The sequence below is a fragment of the Heptranchias perlo genome, unplaced genomic scaffold (assembly GCF_035084215.1).
Source record: "Heptranchias perlo isolate sHepPer1 unplaced genomic scaffold, sHepPer1.hap1 HAP1_SCAFFOLD_43, whole genome shotgun sequence".
Classification (NCBI taxonomy): Eukaryota; Metazoa; Chordata; class Chondrichthyes; order Hexanchiformes; family Hexanchidae; genus Heptranchias; species Heptranchias perlo.
Window position 1 is genome coordinate 3,815,039 of NW_027139442.1, and position 23,718 is coordinate 3,838,756.

The 23,718-nt window shown below is 45.7% G+C and overlaps 2 non-coding genes across 2 annotated transcripts; both read right to left on the reverse strand.

Annotated features, from left to right (window-relative positions):
* Positions 1 to 17,786: 17,786 nt before the first annotated feature.
* trnaa-ugc (transfer RNA alanine (anticodon UGC)) lies at positions 17,787 to 17,858 on the reverse strand. The gene has a single exon. It is a non-coding gene; the product is annotated as a tRNA-Ala (tRNA).
* Positions 17,859 to 19,351: 1,493 nt separating this feature from the next.
* Positions 19,352 to 19,423, reverse strand: trnaa-ugc (transfer RNA alanine (anticodon UGC)). The gene has a single exon. It is a non-coding gene; the product is annotated as a tRNA-Ala (tRNA).
* Between the last annotated feature and the right edge of the window lie 4,295 nt (positions 19,424 to 23,718).

Genomic DNA, 23,718 nt, shown 5'->3' on the forward strand with positions numbered 1-23,718 from the left:
GTGGAAATGTGGAGACTGTGGGAAGGGATTCAATTACCCGTCCAAGCTGGAAACTCATCGACGCAGACACACTGGGGAGAGGCCGTTCACCTGCTCCATGTGTGGGAAGAGATTCGCTCTGTCATCCAGCCTCATTGAACATCAACTTGTTCACACTGATAAGAGAACTTTTAAATATTTTGACTGTGACAAGAGTTTTAAAAGCAGAAATGACCTGCTGACACACCAACGCACTCACACTGGGGAGAGGCCATTCACCTGCTCCGTGTGTGGGAAAGGATTCACTCGATCATCCCACCGGCTGAGACACCAGCGAGTTCACACTGGCGAGATGCCGTTCACCTGCTCCGTGTGTGGGAAGGGATTCACTCATTCATCCAGCCTTCTGACACATCAACTTTTTCACACTGATAAGAGACCTTTTAAATGTTCTGACCGTGAGAAGAGCTTTAAAAGAAAAAAAGGATCTACTGACACACCAACGTACTCACACTGGGGAGAGGCCGTTCACCTGCACTGAGTATGGGAAGAGATTCAGTCAGTCATCCAACCTGCAGACACACCAATATATTCACACTGGGGAGAGGCCGTTCACCTGCTCCGTGTGTGGGAAGAGATTCACTCGTGCATCCTACCTCACTGAACACCAACTTGTTCACACTGATAAGAGACCCTTTGAATGTTCTGACTGTGAGAAGAACTTTAAAAGAACAAGGGATCTACTGAGATCCACACTGGTGAGAGGCCGTTCAACTGCTCCGTGTGTGGGAAGGGATTTACTCTGTCATCCAGCCTGCTGATACACCAGCGTGTTCACATGTGACTGCAGGGGTTGGATTCTGCTGTTATTACTGCTGTTAATCACATCCAGGACAGAACCGTGTTCATTCTGCCGTTGTTTCTGATGTTAATAATCCATTTCACTGGACTGCAGTATTAGAATTCTGTACAAATGTCAAATGAACCAACTTTCTTTTAAACACAGTGTTTCTCGTCCTTGATATCTCGATGATAAGACAAGCTGATTGAGGACTTATGATGAAGTGAGTGGAATCCATCTTAGAACTGAGTTCCTCCACCTTTATAAAAGATGGATCTACAAGATGTCCACGTCTGGCAGGACAGAAAATTCCATTATCTGAGGGTTCACTTCAATCAGCCTGAGCAGATTTCCACTACCTTTTTTTGGGAAAGAGATGCCTGATTTCATTCCGAGACCCCTAGCTCTAAATTTAAGGTTATGCACTCTTGTTCTGGATTCCCCCACCAGAGAAAATAGTTTCTTTTTCTAACCTATCGAATCCCTTTATTATTTTATATCCCTGGATCAGATCACCCCTCATTCTTCTAAACTCAAGGGAATGCAAAACCAAGCTTATGCAACCGGTCCTCATACTTGAACACTTCAAGCCCCAGTATCATTCTGGTGAATCTGCACTGTCCCCCCTCCAAGGTCAATATATCCTTGGTGAGGATCAGTACTCCAGATGGGCTCTGACCAAGGCTCTGTAGAACTGAAGCATCACTTCCTCCCCTTTGTATTCCAGGTCTCGAGATAAAGGCCAACATTCCATTACTCTGTGATTAATTTTTGTATCTGTGCACCAGCTTTTAGTGATTTGTGTACATAGACACTCAAATCCCTTTGCTCCTCCACCGTTCCCAGTCTCTCACTTCAAGAAAATACTCCAATGTTTCATTTTTGCATCCAAAGTGAATGACCTCACACGTCCCCATATTGAACTCCATCTGCCACAGTTTGCCCATTCACTTAAACTGTACCTTTGTAACTTCCTGCTTCCATCTACACCACTGACTGTGCCTCCTAACTTAGTGTCACCTGGAAACTTGGATCTACAACTCTCTATTCCTTCATCCAAGTTATTGATAAATATGGTGAAAAGCTGAGTACAGATCCCTGGGGACACCACTTGTCACATTCCGCCAATCAAAGAACATTCCCTTTATCTCTGCTCTCTTCTCAGACCACTCAACCAATTCCAACCCAAGTCACAAGGTCACTTTCAATTTTGTGCACTTTTATTTATTCATCTCTTGTGCTGAACCTTATCAAATGCCTTCTGGAAGTGCATATAGACAACTTCCATAATCAATCCCCTGTCCCCCTTGTCAGTGAGCTCAAAAAGTTAAACTAGGTTAGTCAGACATGATCCGCCGTTCACAATCCATCTTGACACTCTTTGACCAGCTCATTTTGTCTCTGATGATAGATTTTAGTAATTTCCCAACAACCGAGGTTAAACTGACAGGTCTATATTTTCTTGGTTTCTCCCTCCCTCCTTTCTTAAATGACGGAGTGACATTTTCAAATTTCACATCCAAAAGCGCAATTCCTCAGTCGAGTGAGCGATGGGAAATTATGACAAATGCATCTGCAATTTCCCCATCCGTTTCCATTAATACCCTGGGGTGGAAAACATTAGGTCCCGTAGATTTCATTCTTTTTTTCCAGTTATTTATTTAGTTTTTTTCAATTTTTTTTTTATTCGTTCATGGGATGTGGGCGTCGCTGGCGAGGCCAGCATGTATTGCCCATCCCTAATTGCCCTCGAGAAGGTGGTGGTGAGCCGCCTTCTTGAACCGCTGCCGTCCGTGTGGTGACGGTTCTCTCACAGTGCTATTAGGAAGGGAGTTCCAGGATTTTGACCCAGCGACAATAGAGTCACAGAGTCAGAGAAGTTTACAACATGGAAACAGGCCCTTCGGCCCAACATGTCCATGCCGCCCAGTTTATACCACTAAGCTAGTCCCAATTGCCTGAACTTGGCCCATATTCCTCTGTACCCTTCTTACCCCTGTAAATATCCAAATGCGTTTTAAAACACAAAATTGTACCCGCGTCTCCTGCTGCCGCTGACAGCTCGTTCCAGACACTCACCACCATTTGAGTGAAAAAATTGCCCCTCTGGACCTTTTTGTATCTCTCCCCTCTCACCTTAAATCTATGTCCCCTCGTTATAGAATCCGCTAACTTTGGGAAAAGATTTTGACTATCTACCTTATCTATGCCCCTCATTATTTTACAGACTGCTATAAGATCACCCCTTAACCTCCTACTCTCCAGGGAAAGAAGTCCCAGTCTATCCAACCTCTCCCGATAAGTCAAACCATCAAGTCCCGGTAGCATCCTAGTAATTTTTTTCTGCACTCTTTCTAGTTTAATAATATCCTTTCTATAATAGGGTGACCAGAATTGTACACAGTATTCCAAGTGTGGCCTTACGAATGTCCTGTACAACTTCAACAAAACATCCCAACTCCTGTATTCAATGTTCTGACCAATGGAACCAAGCATGCCGAATGCCTTCTTCACCACCCTATCCACCTTTGACTCCACTTTCAAGGAGCTATGAACCTGTACTCCTGGATCTCTTTGTTCTATAACTCTCCCCAACGCCCTACCATTAACGGAGTAGGTCCTGGCCCGATTTGATCTACCAAAATGTATCACCTCACATTTATCAAAATTAAACTCCATCTGCCATTCATCAGCCCACTGGCCCAATTTATCAAGATACCGTTGCAGTCTTAGATAACCTTCTTCACTGTCCACAATGCCACCAATCTTGGTGTCATCAGCAAACTTACGAACCATGCCTCTTAAATTCTCATCCAAATCATTAATATAAATGACAAACAACAGCGGACCCAGCACCGATCCCTGAGGCACGCCGCTGGTCACAGGCCTCCAGTTTGAAAGACAACCATCTAGAACCACCATCTGTCTTCTGTCGTCAACCAATTTTGTATCCAATTGGCTACCTCACCTAGGATCCCGTGAGATTTAACCTTATGTAACAACCTGCCATGCGGTACCTTGTCAAACGTTTTGCTAAAGTCCATGTAGACCACGTCTACTGCACAGCCTTCATCTATCTTCTTGGTTACCCCTTCAAAAAACTCAATCAAATTCGTGAGACATGATTTTCCTCTCACAAAACCATGCTGACTGTTCCGAATTAGTCCCTGAAGGAACGGCGATATATTTCCAAGTCGGGATGATGTGTGACTTGGAGGGGAACGAGCAGGTGGTGTTGTTCCCATGTGCCTGCTGCTCTTGTCCTTCGAGGTGGTAGAGGTCGCGTGTTTGGGAGGTGCTGTCGAAGAAGCCTTGGCGAGTTGCTGCAGTGCATCCTGTGGATGGGAAACACTGCAGCCACAGTGCGCCGTTGGTGAAGGGATTGAATGTTTAGGGTGGTGGATGGGGTGCCAATCAAGCGGGCTGCTTTATCTTGAACGGTGTCGAGCTTCTTGAGTGTTGTTGGAGCTGCGCTCATCCAAGTATGTGGAGAGTATTCCATCACACTCCTGACTTGTGCCTTGTAGATGGTGGAAAGGCTTTCGGGAGTCAGGAGGTGAGTCACTCGCCGCTGAATACCCAGCCTCTGACCTGCTCTCGTAGCCACAGTATTTATATGGCTGGTCCAGTTAAGCTTCTGGTCAATGGTGACCCCCAGGATGTTGATGTTGGGGGATTCGGCGATGGTATTGCCGTTGAATGTCAAGGGGAGATGGTTAGGCTCTCTCTTGTTGGTGATGGTCATTGCCTGGCACTTATCTGGCGCGAATGTCACTTGCCACTTATGAGCCCAAGCCTGGATGTTGTCCAGGTCTTGCTGCATGCGGGATCGGAATGCTTCATTATTTGAGGGGTTGCGAATGGAACTGAACACTGTGCAGTCATCATCAAACATCCCCATTTCTGACCTTATGATGGAGGGAAGGTCATTGATGAAGCAGCTGAAGATGGTTGGGCCGAAGACACTGCCCTGAGGAACTCCTGCAGCAATCTCCTGGGGCTGAGATGATTGGCCTCCAACAACCACTACCATCTTCCTTTGTGCCAGGTATGACTCCAGCCACTGGAGAGTTTTCCCCCTGATTCACATTGACTTCAATTTTACTCGGGCTCCTTGGTACCACACTCGGTCAAATGCTGCCTTGATGTCAAGGGCAGTCACTCTCACCTCACCTCTGGAATTCAGCTCTTTTGTCCATGTTTGGACCACGGCTGTAATGACCTCTGGAACAGAGTGGTCCTGGCGGTACCCAAACTGAGCATCGTTGAGCAGGTTATTGGTGAGTAAGTGCCGCTTGATAGCACTATCGACGACACCTTCCATCACTTTGCTGATGATTGAGAGCAGACTGATGGGGGGGGGGGGGTAATTGGCCGGATTGGATTTGTCTTGCTTTTTGTGGACAGGACATACCTGGGCAATTTTGCACATTGTCGGGTAGATGCCAGTGTTGTAGCTGTACTGGAACAGCTTGGCTAGAGGCGCAGCTAGTTCTGGAGCACAAGCCTTCAGCACTGCAGCTGGGATGTTGTCGGGCCCCATAGCCTTTGCTGTATCCACTGCACTCAGCCGTTTCTTGATATCACGTGGAGTGAATCGAATTGGCCGAAGACTGGCTTCCGTGATGATGGGGATATCGGGAGGAGGCAGAGATGGATCATCCACTCGGCACTTCTGGCTGAAGACGACTGTGTATAACAGGACTGAGTGCTTCAGCGCTGAGTGTTTGTATAACAGGACTGAGTGTTTTAGCGCTGAGTGTATGTATAGCAGGACTGAGTGCCCCAGCACTGACTGGATAACAGGACTGATTTTCCCAGCACTGACTGTGTGTATCACAGGACAGAGTATCCCAGCATTAACAGTGTGTATAACAGGACTGAGTGTCAGAGCACTGACTGTGTGTTTTACAGGACTGAGTGTCCCAGCAATGACTGTGTGTATAACAGGACAGAGTGTCCCAGCACTGACTGTGTGTATAAGAGGACTGAGTGTCCCAGCACTGACTGTGTGTTTAACAGGACTGAGTGTCAGAGCACTGACTGTGTGTATAACAGGACTGAGTGTCCCAGCACTGACTGTGTGTATAACAGGACAGAGTGTCCCAGCAATGACTGTATGTTTAACAGGACTGAGTGTCCCAGCACCGGGAGTGGGCCCTCCCTCTGTCAGCCTCGCCCCGCATACAGCAGTGCCCGCCCGCCGGTCCGAGGCCGCCAACATCATCCTCCCGCGGCAGATCTGTTGCGAAGGGAACGTGGCACTGGTTATCGCGCGGCACATGCGCGGCAGCCCACCGACCCGAGCAGCACGTACGCGTCATGACGTTAGCGCGCAAAGGTGGGTGACGCTTCCGGCTGCCACGTAATGGGAGGAGTCCGCCATGGGGAGGGTCGTGGGGGGGAGCGGCGGGGGTGGGGGAGAGAGCTGTCAATCAAAGGGCCCAAAATCAGCACTCACTGCCCACAGGGTTTGGAGAATTTATTTAAAATGCAAAATCTGCAAAATTAAATCTGAACAGAAATGTACAAAAAGAAGGAAGAATTGCAAACACAGCAATTTGAATTTAAAGCAGAAATGTCCAAACTCACAAATGGTCCTGCTGCCACTGTTAGTCTTCTCTACCTGGGGCATAGGATGAGCAGAATGTTTGAATGTAACCTTTTTAATGCAGAGGGTTCTGGATGTATGGAATGGACCAGCGAGGGAGGCAGTGGGGCCTGATTGTATCAGCAAATTCCAGAGAGTTGGCTAAGTGCCTGATAGCGGTACTTTGGGATATGACAGCCCAGAAATTGGGATCATTTTTTTTTTTGAACATGTTCACCAGTTTTTATTGATTGTAGTACCTGGGCACCCAAATCCCTTTACTCTTCTACGGTCACTAGTTTCTCACCATTGAGAAAATACTCCTATTTCTCACCTGGTGCGTGCAATAGATGCTCTTTGTATAACTCCCCACATCTTTACTGTCAGGCTGTATTTCCACTGTTCACTGTCCAGTACAAACTGGATATTTTGATATTTCAAAATAATATTTATTGCTTAAAATTTATGGATGCACACAGTTCAATGTAAATATCACAGTTACACCTCAAAACTATACAATACATATCATACACACTACCATTCCATCATTACAATTCAACACAATACAATACAGATCGTACACACGACCATTCCATAATTACAATTCAACACAATACAATACAGATCGTACACACGACCATTCCATTATTACAATTCAAAACAATACAATACAGATCATGCACACTTCCATTCCATTATTACAATTCAAAACAATACAATACAGATCATACACAGTACCATTCTATTATTACAATTCAAAACAATACAATACAAAACTTACACACTATGATCTCGCCATTACAATCCAAAACACAGGACATAGCTTCAAATACGTGCTGTACGATACAAGGTGAAATGGCCTTACACGGTGGCCTTTCCCCATGGAGCCTTTGTGTAGCCAGGAGCGTGGCTCAGTGCGTCCCACAGCTTGTACTCCTGGACCGTGGAGTGTCCCAGTCGGCAACACTCGGTCGTGGATAGCTCCTGCAGTTGTAAGACCAGCAAGTTTCGAGCCGACAAAAGGGCCTCCTTCACCGAGTTGATGGTCTTCCAGCAGCAGTTGATATCCTTTTTGGTGCGCGTCCCGGGGAACAACTCATAGAGCACAGGGTCCTGTGTTACCTATCTGTTGGGGATGAACTGGGACAGATACCAACGCATCTCTTTCCACATCTTCTGCGCGAAGGGGAAGTCCACCAGGAGATGGACGATGGCTTTGTCTCTGCTGAGCCTCGAGGGCAGTTCACGGTGGTGATGACATGCAGTGTGCAGGCAAGACTTTATTGGGATGGGCCTTTTCACCATCATGGAAGCTACATTCTGGTGCCTGTTCGTTCATTCTGTGTAGTTTAGCTCAGCTCCATGGAAAGGAGTCGATGTAAAATTAATGGGATTGGTATAAGCATGATGGACCCACCTAAGCATGGCGACGGAACTCTCAGATCGGGAACGGGGATAAAGGGCACAGTCCTTTGTATAATGGGGGCGGCAAGCATCGGACCAATAAGAAGTCTAGCATTAAGGGTGGGGATAATGTTGAGGTGGCTCTGTGTCCACTGCCGTTCAACTCCCGCTCGAAGTAGCCCATACAGGGGAGCGGCAATTTCCATTTCGTCAGAGATAAAATCCCCACACAACCTGTCATACCCAGAAAAAAAGTGCAGGGAGGTCTCATCTGTGGTCCGTGGTAAGGAGGTGATAACCTTGACTTTATCCTGGTCCACAGACCATACCCTGCCTCTAGGATGACACCAAGGAACTTGATCTGAGATTCCAGAACCAGTTCCACTGAGTAAACATTGCGGCACAGCAGCTCAGAGAGGGAACGATCTCCGGAACTCCCCACTGGAGTTTGAAATTACATTAATATTTTACCAGTTAGTAACGGTCCGGGTGTTGGTCCATTATTATTCTGTTCTGGTCAAAACAAATGTCCCAATGAACAGGACGCTTTCAGACCCTGAAAGCTCACCCTCAGTCCATCCCACCGGGCAGTGTGTGTGATGGGAAATAATCATCAACCGAAAAGGAGGATTTGATTTTATTAATTTCAGGATTAAACATTTAATATTGAAATCAAATTATTTCCAGACTAATAACAGCAAACAATTTCATGTTAGAATCATATTTTGTATCATTTCACAACACTGCATTTGTCGGGTAAAATATAATTCCTGTCTGGTATTTCCAAATTTATTTAAAGTATTGGATTGATATCAATTATTTTAGTGAACTCATTGATGTCAATGGATGGTAAAATCAGACGCGGCGAATAATGGGCGCCCAATCCGTTACCGCCCGTCATATGCCACCACCAAATGTGAAAATCTACTCTAATAGGCGAATTTTTGTTAATTTAAGATGAAAAGTCTTCAGGTATTTCTATGATTTAACGAATCTAACAATTAGATTCAGTGGGTATTTCATCCCGTTCGTCAGCTCCTCTCTAAATTTAGTCTGGGTCACAGCATAAATACACGTGTTGGTGCAGGAACTGAGAAGTTGAAGCATGAATCCAGCCGACTCAATGTCACTGGCCGTATAGTACTGGGCATTTGTTATATGCAGAGAGATAACATAAAAAACGATTGTACTCAGTAACAATATAAAACTGCCTGAAATACTGAAGAGTAAAATGATTGATTTCCTTCGGTTCTCCATCTCTGGATCCTTGTGATTATCTCCATTGCTGCGGCCCCGGAGTCCCCTGCGAACTCTACTAACCGCTAAAATGTGCTTGGCGGTGAGAACATTGAACAGCAAAATCAGAATGAATGGGAGACAAGGAGTTAACACAAGATTAAACAAGTCAAACGCTGCCCATGCGGGTGAAGTGAAAAATGTCGGTTTCAAGACACAACCCCGGGCAACATTTTCCATTATATATTCCGGGTCAAATACAAAGTACCAGGGAATGTTTAGTGAAAAGCTCAGCACACTCACTGTTCCCAGAACCACAGCTGCTGTTTTCTCGGTGCAATATTTTGTTTTCAGCTTCTGACAACAAATGGCCACAAATCGATCAAAGGTGAAAGCGACTGTGAACCAGACAGAGGCCGCTGTGACTGCAAAACTCAGGATGGCAATGAGACGGCACACGGGGGTAATGGTCAAGAATGAAACTGGGAAATGAATATGAATAATGCGCGTCATTGTGACGTCTGTAAGAACAACCAGTAGATCTCCCACTGCCATGGCCACCAGGTAGCGAGTGATACATTTGGACAGTCCGCACTTTCCTCGGGACAGGATCACAATCGCCACCAAGTTAACTGTAAGAGAGAGAAAATGAAGCAGAGAAATTACTGATGAGACCTGGAGCCAAAGCAGCACTTTGACAACATGTAGCGTGAAATTTGTAGCTTTTTTGTTGTATCAAACGTTGGAAACTGATTCACGGACCTGGGCAGCGCTTTCGGGCAGCGAAATGTTTTAATTACAATCATGAATTGTGGAATTGATACAGAAAGTGAATAAAGTGAGCACCCGATCCACTGGAAGGGTCCAGTGAGGGTGCAGTGCCGGTGGGGAAGGTAGAAGAGGTTTTACGGACTGGGGATCCAACGGATAAAATCTGGATTTTGGCTCCAGATGGACAAGAAAGTAAGCGAAGGCCGATAATGTGAGCGGGCGGGTTGGGTCGGGGGTGGGGTGGGGTTGGCGGTGGTGGGTGCTTCTGGTTTGTTGCTCTGGGTTAACAGAGCCTAAAGGGGCCGGGACAACACGGGAAACACCGAGATCCGCGGCGATGTTTTTGTGGCTTCGGATCGGATTGGAAGATGCAGCTGGAGGCCGAGTCAGTGAGTGAGATTTGCAGGGGGACAAGAAAAATGCCATGTAGGAGGTGGAGGGGAGTCTGTAGCAGATGATTTGGGAAAGTGGAGAAACTGAAGCAATGGAGGAGGAGACAGGATTCAATGCAGTGGGATGAGAGACGAAGATTCACAGGGAGATTCTGCAGCAGAGGATCGGAGGAAATTGAATCTATAGATCCCAGTAACACAACGCAGTTAATGAATGCAACCTTTAATTTCATGGGTTATTGATGTCAGGGAACACATCGTTGGTTCAGGAATGTTTTTAATGAATTTACTTTGCACATTCAATTAAAGCTAAATGAAAATACATCAACTGAATTAGCCTCGCTCTTTATTGAATTAAGTTGACGTGTCGTTTCTAGAATATCGTATCCTAATAATACAATGCGATCAAGAAATCAATGATTTTATTCTTTAAATGCAGTTCAATTATTTTTATGTATTCAGTCAGTAATGAAGTAAACGGCATATTCACATAAACAGACTGAGGACCTGATAGCGATAAACACACCCGGCGCGAGTACAATAAAACTCTTACAAACTGACAACATCCTAATAATGCCTTGAAGTCACATTTCCTCCTCATAATTGTACCGGAAGTTTCAGTAAATCATTCCGATGAATTATTCACACCTCTACTGCTCTCTCTCTCTCCCTCTCCCATTCTCTCGATTTCCCTATGACTTCCTCTCGATCCTATTCCCCCTTCCTCTCGTTTTCCTTCGCAGCCACATTCTCTATCGCTCCTCTCTATCTCTCCGCGCTCGCTCTACTCTCCTTCTCAATGGCCCTTTTCATATCCGAGTAAATCCTAACATCCTGCGCCTGTTTTCTCTTCACCAGCCCCGTGTTCCAACGATTCTATTCTCAGTGTCAGTTTGTTAAAAGGTGAATCCTCTGTGAATAGTTTAATGTTTCTACGGATCATCCAAGTCTCCACCTGTTCATCTCCACTGTTCACTTCATCTAAAATGCATGGAATAAACAGAATCGAATGCCTCTTCCAGACACACCTCACAATAATTGATATTCCTCCTCCTGTAATTATAAATTACAGCGTTAGATGGCGGCATTGTTCAATTAACAAAACGCCAACATCACCGCTGCTGCTAAAAATCTACAGATAAATAGAAGGGCTCATGATTCCAACAGATAAAGTGCAAACTGAGACACCATTACCTCAAAACATTACATTTTATAGTGAATTAATCCACAGTGAAGCAGAGAATGAGATGTGAAAGATATAATGCAGCTCCTAAAAGACTGAAGGAGCAGAGAAATTAAACATTCCATCATTCAACTGTTAGGAACATAGGAACAGGAGTAGGCCATTCAGCCCCTTGTGCCTGCTCCGCCATTTGATATGATCATGGCTGATCTGTGATCGATCTCCATATACCTGCCTTTGGCCCATATCCCTTAATACCTTTGGTTGCGAAAAAGCTATCTATCTCTGATTTAAATTTAGCAATCGAGCTGGTATCAATTGCCATTTGCGGAAGAGAGTTCCAAATTCAAAAACCCTTTGTGTGTCGAAATGTTTTCTAATCTCGCTCCTGAAAGGTCTGGCTCTAATTTTTAGACTCTGCCCCCGATTCCTAAATTCCCCAACCAGCGGAAATAGTTTCTCTCTATCCACCCTATCCGTTCCCCTTAATATCTGATAAACTTCGATCAGATCACCCCCTAACCTTCGAAGCTCCAGAGAATACAACCCCAATTTGTGTAATCTCTCCTCGTAACTTAACCCTTGAAGTACGGGTATAATTCTAGTAAACCTACGCTGCACTCCCTCCAAGGCCAAGATGTCCTTCCGAAGGTGCGGTGCCCAGAACTGTTCACAGTAATCCAGGTGCGGTCTAACCAGGGTCTAACAGTTAGAACAGAACAAGCCGCTGCGTAAAACACGGTGGGAGAAAATATAATTTAAAAAGTACAGCAGCACAGTTAACACCGATCTACAACATTCATTGATAAGATAACGACTTACCCGGAACTCCAATGGCTGCAAGAACAGGATAGTAAATGCGTTCTATCTGAAACATCACTGGATATCCCATTTCTTTCAGAAACGGCGACTTCTGCTGATCTGAAAACCGCAGCTCCGGCAGACACTCTGAGCTGATATATTTCAACGAGCCCTGATTTATAGAGGGGATAAATCTCCACTGACACGGTTATACCCCTGATCATTGCTATTAGTTACAGTCATTTGAACAAACACATTACATCAGTAGCTTTGTCTCCAATGTAAATGATGACGTGGGTACATCACAAACATCTCAAAATCCAGGACATTATCTTAATGAGACCTCTCTCAGGAGTAAAGTTAAAAGCTGGGCTCAGAAAGGACTGGTCCAACAACAATGAGCGGCTTCATTTACAGTTTATTTTAATTGTATTGACCATGTTCACTCCTGCCGATCCATTAAAAAATTTTACAGATTTCACCAGATGTACAATGAATCCAGGGACACAAGCAGACCCGTTTCACTCTGTTCCTGTAGTTTCCCAGTTAAAATATGAACGTTGAGTCTCTGACACTGAGACAGTTAAAGGCCACGTTTATGATTGCAGAAGAGAAATGACTGTGGGTGATATTTGGTGTCGGACACTGAACGAGTTTAATTGCCATTCCTATCTCCGTTATTTTACTGCAGATGCTCACCCGTTTATTTCATATTGATTGACGGCTCCAGTAAAATTGCTCCCATGTAACCCCAAGCTTAGCTCACACCTTATTTGACCTCCATCACAAAGGCCCCGTGCTTCCCTCACTCGCCTTCATTCCTTCCTCAGTCCATTGCCTTTGAAACCGTCATCAATGCCTCCGTTCTCTCCAGACTCCATTCCTCCAGTTCACTCCTGGCTGGCTACGCAACCTTCACCTTCCAACCAGCAACACGTCCTGCTCAGCCCACTGACCCTCACTGACTCCCAGTTCCCGATCGCCTAACATTTGATTTTTTTTATTTGGAGTTTAAATCCCACCGTGGTCCACCCCTCCCCATCTCCGCCCTCTCCTCCATATCTCCAGGAAATCCACCCGTGATCTCATCTTTCATCGATCATTGGCCTCTTGTGTACCCTCGCTTGGTTCCACTCACATATCTGATCATAGCCAGGAGGAGCTTCTCTTCCCACCCTATCACCGTTGTATCTGATGTCTCTAAAGGTTCAATCCTTGGTTCCCTCCTCTTCCTCATTCTCAACTGCCCTTTGGTGACATTGTCCGCAGATATGGACCAGCTTTCAGATGTACGCTGACAAAACCATCGCCTCTCTTGACCCTTCCAATGTCTTTGTGTTGTCAGAGCAATAATCTGTTTTAGATGAGCCACGATATCATCGAGTTAAAAACTGGGAAGTCATGATTTTGACCCCACAATCTCCACATCCTTCAAACGGATTTCATCCGCACCCTCTCTTTTTGATAAATTAAGCACTCACCAATCACCCAAGTCCTTAGTGATCTGCATTGGCTTCCAGTCTCCTAAGCATGCACTTTAAGTTTATTCTTTCTTACACTAAATCCTCAGGGCCTCACCCCTCCCTATCTCTGTAACCTCTTCTAGCCTGACGGCCCTTTCCAAATACTCAGATTCTCCACCTTTGGCCGCTTGTGCCCTAATTTTGACAGCCATAACCACGCTCCAGAATGCCCTCCCTAAGCCCCTCCTTCTCCCTCTCCCTCTTTCAGGTGTCAGAAGTGGTTCAATGGTAGCAGTCTCGACTCTGACGAGGAAACATGTGAGTTTGAGTTACATTATCAGACTTGAACATATAATCCAGGCTGATATTGCGGAGAAGTAGTGAGCAAGCGCTGTACTGTCGGAGATGCCGTCTTTCCAATGAGATGTTAAACCCAGAACAATTCTGCCTTCTCAGGTGGATGTAAAAGATCCCAGGGCAATATCTGAAGAAGAGCAGGAGAGTACGCCTCCGTGTGCTGGCCAATACCTATTCCTCAACCAACATCACTAAAACAGATTATCTTGTCATTGTATCATTCCTGTTGGTGGGAGCTTTCTGTGTGTAAATTGTCACGTGTCCGACATTACAACAATGGCGACACTTCAAGTAGTACTTCAGTGCCTGTATAGCGCTTTGGAACGTCCTGAAGTCCTAAGAGGCGCTATTTAAATGCAAGTTATTTCTTTATTTTAGACATTCCATGAAACCCATCTCTTGCTCCATCCTTTTCTCCTCCCTCCTAATAGCCCCATCTTTGGCCGAGGGCCCATGTTTGTCTGTGAATACGTCTGTGAAACGCCTTAGGATATTTATCTATGTTAAATCCGCTACATGAATACAAGTAGTTATTGTTATATTTTACCATCCCCCACTCTCTCCATCCCACCATTGGTGGCCATTCCTTCAGATAATTATACTGTACTCTCGAAAGCCTTTCTGTATCCCTTCTATTTCTCCATTTCCATTTCTTACAGCCTCCTTAAACCCACTCTTTGAACGAGGTTGTCATCACTTCTCCTGATATCTTCTTATTCGTTTTAAGCCCATTGTTCCTTACGCCTCTGTGACGCCCCCTAGCAATGTTTATTACATTAAAGGCGGTCTGCGAATGCGAGTTGTTATTGACTTTCATTGGAATGTTTTCATCAGTGGTCCACTGAATGAGCAAAAGTAATTTCTTGGCGAATATTCTTGTACCAGAAAGAGAATTATATAATAGACAGACCTGGCAACTATTCTTGGAAATCTTTTTCGTTGGAACAACGTTGGTCGGTTTATTTACAGACGTTGAAATAGATTTGTTCAAGTGTGAGGCAGTCATTAGCCAGTCTCTAAGATGAGACCAGCAACAGTGATTATGACACGCTTTATTGTTATTTCACTTTTATCTCTTTGATTATAATCAGTTTTACTGTTCTCTGGGGCTAATGACTAGAATGAAGGTTTATTAGATATTATCTTTGGCTAGGGCCTGTTTCACTTTTTGCCATCCGGTCTGTGATATGTCTGTTCCCTGGGGCTGATTGATAAAGAGCCCCTGTGATCAGACATTATGGTGTCCTGGAATGAAATCAGTATTTTGTTTTTTTTCCGTGGGAGGGAGAGGGGCATCCATTGCACACTTATAGACTAGTGGCTCTATATTCAGTTGTGGAGAAACTCTTACAACCAGTTAGTTGAGATGATTTGAACTTAGGGTAAAGAAGCCCATTCTCCAAATATGCTCCAAAACTAAGCAAGGTTTAGTAAACTGTGAGGAAAATGATAAAAGAAATTCAAGAATGATACAGGCAACTTGACACGAGGTAGCTGCATTTAATGTAAAGTGACAGACATTGGAAGAAAACAACGAATTTTAATACACCCTTAATGAAAAGACGCTGGAGGATGTGGAATAAAAGAAAGATTAAAAGTACTCAAATATATAATTCCATGGAATGGGGAGGGCAGCGAAATAAATCACAAAGAAATGCCTGATAGTCTCCAGGTTCACTGTCAGTATCGGAGGGGAGACTCATGCTCTCGCCGAAACGTGTTTCCTACTTTAACGAGCTGGATTTAGCACCTTGCCCATCCGAGGAATTTAGTTTCACTCAAACCAGATTATCGCATGTCAAGGTCCAATGCTAAAGTCACCAGTTTGCAACATCGATTTGGACTTGACACCAATAGGTTGCGATTAATCCTTTATTGAACGTAACTAAGCATCGACACACACAATAAATGAAAGTGAGCACGAATTCTTTAAAGGAAAATCGTGTTTGACAAACTTGATTGAACTCTTTGATGAAGTAACGGAGAGGGTTGATGAGGGCAGTGCGGTTGCTGTCGTGTATATGGACTTTCAAAAGGCATTTTAATAAAGTATCACATAATAGAGTTGTTAGCAAAATTAAAGCCCATGTGATTAAAGAGACAGTGGCAGAGTGGATACAAAATCGGTTATGGGACAGAAAGCAGAGAGCATTGGTGAACGGTTGTTTTTCAGACTGGAGGGAATTGTTCAGTGGCATTTCCCAGGGCTCAGTATGAGGAGCACTTCTCTTTTTGATATATATTAATGACCTGGACGTGAGTATACAGGGTATAATTTCAAAGTTTTCAATGACACGAAACTAGGACAGGCAGTGAACAATTTAAGGATGGTAACAGACTTCAGGAGGACATAGACATACTGGCGAAATGGACAGACACAACATGGCAGATGAAATTTAAGGCCCTAACCAAGTAAAGATGAACTGAATGTCCTCATTTCATGAGGCAAGATATTGGAGTTTTGCACAGTTTCAGATTATTTCCAGTTTCAATGATTGGGGAGGAGCAGGGAACAGGCGTTTGGACCACACAGAGGTAAGAAGAGTCTGGATGTTCGGCGGTTCTTCATTTCCCAGAGAGTAGTGAGTCTCTGGAATGCATTGCCGGCTGGTGTGGTGGGTGCTGACTCTCTGCACACTGGGCTTAAAATCATCTCCTTTTCTTCTCCAACCGGACAATTAAACATGGAGTATGCGGACCTGTTGCAGCTGTGGGTGAACGGAAGAAACCAGGCCTCCGCACTAAGAGTAATGAGAAAGGGCGCGTTGAGAAGAAAGAATCGGAGAAGGGGAGAGACTCCTTGGGCTGTGCTGTAACAAACCTTCCGATTTCAGGGAGCATTTTTCGAACGCTTCCGTATTCAGTCACTTTGCTTGCGGTTGGACGGGACTAGAAATGCTCAGGCGCATTGTAGCAGAGGCCGGCAAGAATATTGCGAGTCCCTGAGCTTCAGAGGAGGGCAAGGTGAGGCACAAAGAGAATTGAGTCTCATTTCACTATAGACGGACGCAAGCTCTGCCCCAGGTGCGGTTTTGTGTGTAAAGATCGATTCACTAAAAACACCTTGACGAGCTGGGGTTACAGACGGACATGACGGGCAGGAAAAGATCAGTTGGTTCATTAATCCTGCTCCACATGACTGGACCATCGTGACACGTCCTCCCTACACCATCCGACCCACCCACCGGAAACATGTAATCTCCTGGGAGCGGTTACAAACCAGAAAAATAATCCAGGGCCAATAAGGAGGTGAAATTCTGGGAAATTCCTCCTCGACTCCCTCAGGCGATCAAATCGATGTTCAGTGGATCACATTGACGATGTGTAGGTTAACTGTAAAACCACTCACCTTCTGTATGATGCGATCTCTGCCCCATTCAAGAACCGGTCCAGATCCCTCGAGAAGACGGAGGGAGAGTCAGCACCCACTACACCAGCCGGGAATGCATTCCAGGTGCTCAGTACTCTCTGGGAAAAGAAGAACCTCCCAACATCAAGACTATTCTTAACTCTGTGTGCTCCAAACGCCTGTCCGCTGCTTCCGCCCAGTCTGTGAAACTGGAAATAATCTATCACTGGGCACGCTGCCCAACCCTGAGATGGGAGCCATTTAAACGTTATAGGCGCGCTACCATTAAATTATATTCTGTGCGGAGAGTTCATCTTTTCGCGAGGGAAAGAAACTATTGCCTGTCCTTGTGTTAAAAGGTGAGGCGAGTCTCAGTGGCTATTTTCACAGTTGAATCCAAAATTAGAAATTTAACTAGTTTGGAGATGCCGGGGATTGAACCCGGGACCTCATACATGCAAAGCATGCGCTCTTCCACTGAGCTACACCCCCACGCCGTTAAATATGCTTGAAAAATTAAGAAGCGGGCACTTTAGAAGTAAGGACGTAAGCTTTCTGCTCCTTCTCTCCAGGAAATCGAGATGCCCAGCGGTCCCACGTGCTCACAGTGTTCAACCTCTGCTTCAGTTCACGGGGTTTCTGCTCCTCTTTACTTTGAACTTTCCAAAAAAAAGTCCGAGGAAATAAAATAAATACAATTGCTAGTGGTCAGTTACTGTGCTGAAATCCAACCTCTGAATCATAAAGTGAGATGGAAGAATGACAGGGCGTCGAATAGGAACAACAGCTGGGGCTGCTCGCTCGACATTGCACCGTCACACATTCCGGTCATTCAGCGGCTGCGATGAGCTGAGCTGCTGAGGGGACCGTGTGATGAAGTCCTGCTCGGGGACAATTTAATGCTTGTGGAGCCTCAGATGTTGGAACTCGCAGCGCTCGCAGGAATTCTGGTGAAAAAAATATTTCTGGAGATGCAACCCAGGACCTCATATTTGCGGAGCATGCGCTCTACCACTGAGCTACACCCGCAGATGACACAGCCCGCCCCCCAAGGAAAGAAGAACTGATTGTTCTCATTTTATGAGGCCACCCAAGGTGGTTCTGCCCAGAGATCGATTATTTCCAGTTTCACAGATTGGGCAGGAGCAGGAAACAGGCGTTTAGACTACACAGAGGTAAGAATAGTCTGGATGTTCGGCGGTTCTTCATTTCCCAGAGAGTGGTGAGTCTGTGGATTGCATTGCCAACTGGTGTGGTGGGTGCTGACTGTATACTGGGTTTAAAATCATCTCCTTTTCTGTTACAACCAGACAATAAAACATGAAGTATTCGGACCTGATATCACTGTGGGTGAACGGAAGAAACCAGGACTCGGCACTCAGTGCAATGAGAAAGGGAGCGTTGAGAAGAAAGTCTGGGAGAGGGGGAGAGTCTTCTCGGGCTCTGCTGACCATCATTTCTGTTTCAGGTCCACATTCTTCGAACGCTCCCGTTATCAATGACTTTGCTTACGGTTGGACGGGAGTAGAAATGGTCAGGCACATTGTAGCAGGGGCCGGAAAGAACATTTGTGGTCTTGAACTTCAGAGGAGGGTAAGCTGAGGCAGAGAGAGTATTGAGTCTCATTTCACTATCGACGGACGCAGGACTTGCCCCAGGTATGGTTTTGTGTTCGAAGATCACTTCACTGAAGCACATTGACGCCGAACTTTCAGTCTATTTTGACCTCATTGTGCTCTGAACGCCTGTCCGCCGTTTCCCCAAATCTGTGAAACTGGAAATAATCCATAACTGGGCAGGCAGTCCAACCCTGAGATGGGAGCCATTTCCACGTTGTGTGCGGGTTATGATTGAAACTTGTTCTGTGCGGAGCGTTCATTTTTTCGCGAGGTTGAGAAACTCTTGCCTGTCCTTGTGTTTAAAGGTGAGGTGAGTCTCAGAGGATATTTTCACAATTGAATCCAAAAATTCATATTCAATTTATTTGGAGATGCCGGGGATTGAACCCGGCACCTCATACTTGCAAAACATGCGCTCTTCCACTGAGCTACACCCCCAAATGAGGCAAACCTCTAACCAAGTAAAGAAGAACTGAGTGTCCTCATTTTATGAGGCAACCCATGGTGGGTGTGCACAGTTTCAGATTGCATCCAGTTTCATTGATTGGGGAGGAGCAGGGAACAGGCGTTTGGACCACAGAGAGGTAAGAAGAGTCTGGATGTTTGGCGGTTCTTCATTTCCCAGAGAGCAGTGAGTCTCTGGAATGCATTGCCGGCTGATGTGGTGGGTGCTGACTCTCTGTATACTGGACTTAAAATCATCTCCTTTTCTGCTCCAACCAGACAAATCAACGTGGCGTATGCGGACCTGATGCAACTGTGGGTGAACGGATGATTCCAGGCCTCCGCACTCAGAGTAATGAGAAAGGGCGCGTTGAGAAGAAAGAATCGGAGAAGGGGAGAGACTCCTTGCGCTGTGCTGCAACAAACCTTCCGATTTCAGGGAGCATTTTTCGAACGCTTCCGTATTCAGTCAATTTGCTTGCGGTTGGACGGGACTAGAAATGCTCAGGCGCATTGTAGCAGAGGCCAGCAAGAATATTTCGAGTCCCTGAGCTTCAGAGGAGGCCAAGGTGAGGCACAGAGAGAATTGAGTCTCATTTCACTACAGACGGACGCAAGCCCTGCCCCATGTGCGGTTTTGTGTGTAAAGATCGCTTCACGAAAAACACCTTGACGAGCTGAGGTTACAGACGGACATGACGGGCAGGAAAAGACCAGTTGGTTCATTAATCCTGCCCCACATGACTGCAGCATCGAGACTGGACCCTTCCTACCTACATCACCATTTTACTGTGGGAGAACCTTCACCACACGGACTGATGCGGTACAAAAAGCCGGTTCTGCACCACCTTCTCAAGGGCAATTGGGGATGGGCAATACATCCTGGCCTTGCCAGCGACACCCACATTCCATGAACGAATAAAATCCGCCCCTCCCCCCCGCCCCGAAACCATCGGAAGTGTAATCTCGTGGGAGCGGTGATAAACCACAAAAACAATCAAAGGGCGATAAGGAGGGGAATTTCAGGAAAATTCCCCCGACCCCCTCACGCGATGGAAACCAGTCCAGTACATGACTTTGGCCATGTGTAGGTTAACTGTAAAACCGCTCACCTTCTATATGATGCGATCACTTTCCCAGTCATGCACCGGTTCAGATCCCTCGAGAAGGCAAAGAGTCAGCACCCACCGCACCGACCGGCAATGCATTCCAGGGGCTCACTACTCTATGGGATAAGAAGATCTGACTAACATCCAGCCTATTCTTACCTCTGATTCGTCTAAAAGCCTGTCCGCTGAATTCCAGCCTCTAAATTATAAAGTGAGTTGTATGAATGAGAGAACGTCAAACAGGAACAAGAGCTGCGATTGTTCGCTCGACAATGGACCGTCACACATTCCGTCAGTCGGCTGCTGCTATGAGCTGAGTTGTTGAGGGGACCGTGAGATTAAGTCCTGCTCCGGGACAATCTAACGCCTGTGAAGCCTCAGAAGGTTCACCTTTCCGTGGGAAACGGCTGGGAAATGGGCAAGATACCTTTGGATAAGATTAGGTATTTTCAACACATAAAGCGTACATTTAGATTCGGAGTTTTCAACATATAAACCATAGAAACCACTCACGTTTACATTAGGCATCTTAATGCATAAACAGCACCCGCTTCAAAACATCAGATCGCTGGGAATCGGAGGATAGTCGCTGAGGATCATGAAATGGCCGAGTGAAAACTTCCCCAGAAGGTCAGACTGAGCGAGGTGATGCTGGGAGCTGCTTACAAAGCAGGATTCAAACATTTTGCAGGAGATAATAGGCGAAATTGTGAATGTGTTGAGAATATGTCGAGGATCTGTTGCGAATATTTTGAGCATATGTCGAGAATGAGTTGAGAATATGTTGAGAATATTTTGAGAATATGTAGAGAATGTGTTGAGAATATGTAGAGATGATCATGTCGAGATATAGGCGTCTCAGGTCCGCAGAGACCATCAGCAGTTCTGATAGGCGTTCAAGGAATGTTTTAGCAGACTTTCAATTCCAAAAGGAACAAAAGTTGGGTAAAAAACATAAATTCTGTGCTTTCACGGCTCATGTTTTAAAAATTGGAAGTCGAAAAGAAGCTGAAATTTATTTTCCACCATTTAGTTTTATTAGGATATTTGTGCAAGTTATTATTGCTTCACAGCACAAAGAGTGTGGGGGGAGGAGAAACAAAATTGAGTTTGGTTCTTTTTCATTCCGCAACATTTTTTCAGTTGACATGAAATCTGCGTGACGCAAGCAGCGTGAGTCTGACGATATCCGGGTCCGCCTTCTTTACACTGCAGAGAAGTTAACCCTTTCCTCAGGCAGCGAAAATGTTTTTTTTTCGAGTATAACATTAATTTTGCTTCAATATTCACTAAGGGACGATTTTATATTGCTGAATGCAAATATCATAAAGTTTTTAAGTTTCTAATTTGAGTGGATATTTCCCCACGTTGATGGAAGGAAACCAGGACTTTTTATTGATTCGTTCCTGGGATGTGGGCGTCGCTGGCGAGGCCAGCATTTATTGCCCATCCCTAATTGCCTTTAAAAAATGTGGTGTTGAGCCGCCTTCTTGAACCGCTGCAGTCCGTGTGGTGAAGGTTCTCCCACAGTGCTGTTCGGAAGGGAGTTCCAGGATTTTGACACAGCGACCATGAAGGAACGGCGATATATTTCCAAGTCGGGATGGTGTGTGACTTGGAGGGGAACGTGCAGGTGGTGTTGTTCCCATGCGCCTGCTGCCCTTGTCCTTCTTGGTGGTTGAGGTCGCGGGTTTGGGAGGTGCTGTCGAAGATGTCGTGGCGAGTTACTTCAGTGCATCCTGTGGATGGTGCACACTGCAGCCACAGTGCGCCGGTGGTGAAGGGAGTGAATGTTTAGGGTGGTGGATGGGGTGCCAATCAATCGTGCTGCTTTGTCCTGGATGGTGTCGAGTTTCTTGAGTGTTGTTGGAGCTGCACTCATCCAGGCAAGTGGAGAGTATTCCATCACACTCCTGACTTGTGCCTTGTAGATGGTGGAAAGGCTTTGGGGAGTCAGGAGGTGAGTCACTCGCCGCAGAATACCCAGCCTCTGACCTACTTTTGTAGCCACAGTATTTACCTGGCTGGTCCAGTAAAGTTTCTGGTCAATATTGACCCCCAGGATGTTGACTGTGGGGGATTCAGAGATATCGTGTGACGTTTTGAAATGAGCCAAATGGTTCTGTTCATTCTTGGCCCCTTTACCGATTAAGCAACGTGTGACTCCGAAACTGGAGGCAGGATTTCTCAAACCAATCCTGGAGAAACATGGGAGGAAAGTCGAAGTCCGTGTATTTGCATTAATATCTGAAAGCAACCGTCCAAAATTAATATATTCAGAGTGAAACTCTCGGTCACTGCGAGTAATAGCGAACGGCCGTGATCTGCAAAACCGAATATAGTACAACAGGCAAGGGAGGGTTAAATTCGGCCCACATTGTTTTTGTCGCTCTCTGCACTGTCCCTGAGTTTGGGATTAATAGTGTGTCTGTCTCTGGTATAAAAGTGAGAGATGAGATTGCATCTTCTGTCTCTCCACCTGGATTTTCTGGATGAAGCGGAACTTCACAGGTCAGTCTGCAACTGATACTGTGGCACTGTGCATCTCCGCTCGCTCTGTCACCGTATCTGTCTCCCTTTCTCTCTAACTCTCTGGTGCTGTATATGAAGGAGGGATACTGCAATTGAGCGTGACATGAACACACTGATAGGAAGTGTAAGACTGACAGTGTGTGTCTCGCTCTCTCTCTCGAGTGCTGGACATGAAGGTGGGAGACTGTCTGATTTAAAACAGAGAGAATGAAGTGTCCGGGCCTCACTGTAACTGGGGATGTGCTCGGCCCCAGTCCCAGTTCACGGTCATTTTCGTTTCCCAGATTCAGGGCGAGAGTCTCTGCGAGGCGGTAAAACTGGCGGTGAAAATTCGCGTCACAACTCAAACCCCAGCACCTGAGATTCTCCAAATCAGCTGGAATAAATTGTTTGTAAAATGCTGAACCCGTCTGGGAGGGGAGGTGTGGGGAGATCGAATCGGGTCTGGGACTGAATTGGAAGGAGGCGGGTTGACTTGTTATTGAAGGGATTGTATTTAGGCAGGAATATTACTGACTGTTAATTGTAACGGGGCTTATTTAAAAGCTCCGAGTTTCGGGGAATCCTTGAATATGAAGCCCGAGTCTGTAAGGGTTTGTGCGGGCCGCTGTGTTTCGGTTCTATTATCGATAAACGCGTTGAAACTTG